Here is a 1,795-nt window from a genome sequence, read left to right as displayed (position 1 = left end):
CTGTTTATATTTATTTAATTTGAGGGTATTTATCAAAGAATGAGAAAGACATTCTCATCTATGTGCTTGGACCAATTCTCCATGCATGGCTAGCAATTTTTGCCTTGCATATGAATTTTGAGGTAAATGCTGAGCTTTGTGTTTAATTATCGTGTCTCCAGGACACGTTGGAAATTCTTAGAAGTAACATTTTGAACCGTAAAGTTTTATTACTGATCTACAGAGAGTCAGAGAGCAAAGCTGTGCCAACGGAACAGAGGAAGTGAAACCCCATGAACTCTCAAGCCTTCACATTTAAATTTTAGCACAGGGACCTCTGGCCTTCGGTTCAAGATGCTATTTTTAAGAATTTCCAACGTGTCCCTAAGACAGAGTAATTAAACACAAAATTCAGACAAGGGCGGGGAAATGGCCAGGGTCACAAAGACAGAAGGGAAACCAAGGCACGCGGAGTCACAGCCCCTCATTCTGCAAGTGCAGCCCCAGGCAGCCAGAGGTAGAAGGGCCAGGGCACCCCTGAGGCCTTGTGGGGGCTCTGGTCTGGGGGCTTCAAGGCGGCGGTGCAGCCCACCCTGGCTTCAGTGCTTCAGCAGATGGCCCCTTTGGACTGCCCTGGTCTCTGTGCTCTTTGGGATCTTTCCTGCTATCCAGAGATCGCTGCTGGCACAGAGGTTAGAGGAGGGAGTGGTACCATCAAACCCAGTTCCCTCTCTGTGGCCCCTGGCGCTTTCCCATCCTCTTCTCTTTGCCTGGAGAGCTGTCTCATCTTTAGTCCTCACTCCACCACACGTGCACCAGCACACACATACACCCTCTGCCTCGGCTGCAGAGTGGCCTCATTTCTGTCTGAACTTCCTATGAGCTTCCCACCACCTCCAGGATAAGGTCACGACAACATTACTGTGGCCTTCACAAAGCAGCTGCACATTAGATGCCAGGAAAGGCTCAAAGAATAAATAAACACGCCCCTTCCCCATCTCCTGCACCTGCCGGCCTGGCCTGCCGCAGGACACTGCTCTCCACCCCTCGCCAGCCTCTTTCACAACTCCCCGCCTTGCACACACTGCTGCCTCACCTCACATCCCCTTCCTCTTTTCCCACCTTGCAAACTTCTCCTTCTCCTTCCAGATCCAGCTCAGCACTGGCTGCCTGCTCAGGAAAATCTTTCTGCTGCCCTCCGGGCTGAGTTCTGCACCCCACTCAGGTTTCATGCCTTAGCCCTCTCTCCTTTCCCCTCCGTCTCAGATCTTACCATCTGCGGTGTCACTTCCTCTCCACCCATCTACTTCCCTTAGCAAGCTGGGCACGCCGTGAGGGCAGGGCAGTGCCGGCCTTGGGTAACAGTAAAAGCCTTGGCACTAGTTACCAGCTGTGTGACCTTGGTAGGTTTCTTAGCCTCTGGGTACCTCAGTGTCCTCATCTGTAAAATGGGAATGTTCTAGAAGCAGAGCCTAAGATGGGGGTTCTTATTTTTTTTTTGAGTCAGAGTTTCACTTTATCACCCTCAGTAGAGTGCCGTAGTGTCACAGCTGACGGCAAACTACAATTCCTGGGCTTAGGCGATTCTCTTGCCTCAGCCTCCTGAGTAGCTGGGACTACAGGCGCTTGCCACAAAGCCTGGCTACTTTTTTTGTTGCAATTTGGCCAGGGCTGGGTTCGAACCTGCCATCCTCCATATATGGGGCTGGCACGCTACTCACTGAGCCACAGGCGCCACCCAAGATGGGGGTTCTTTTTTTTATTTTTTATTTTTGAGATAGAGCCTCATGCTGTCACCCTGGGTAGAGTGCTGTGG

The 1,795-nt window shown here is 51.3% G+C and overlaps 1 protein-coding gene across 1 annotated transcript in view; it reads right to left on the bottom strand.

Annotated features, from left to right (window-relative positions):
* The window catches only part of NLRC5 (NLR family CARD domain containing 5), a 79,656-nt gene extending 78,469 nt beyond the window's left edge, over positions 1-1,187 (bottom strand). Inside the window, exon 1 of the mRNA XM_003792615.3 lies at positions 1,102-1,187. The gene's annotated coding sequence lies outside the window, so the exon portion shown is untranslated. The remainder of the gene's footprint in view (positions 1-1,101) is intronic.
* Between the last annotated feature and the right edge of the window lie 608 nt (positions 1,188-1,795).

This window comes from Otolemur garnettii, unplaced genomic scaffold (genome assembly GCF_000181295.1).
Source record: "Otolemur garnettii isolate 467f Iridium unplaced genomic scaffold, OtoGar3 scaffold00058, whole genome shotgun sequence".
In the NCBI taxonomy this organism is placed as follows: Eukaryota; Metazoa; Chordata; class Mammalia; order Primates; family Galagidae; genus Otolemur; species Otolemur garnettii.
Note: the sequence above shows the minus strand (reverse complement) of the source record. Positions and strands in the feature narration are given on the sequence as shown.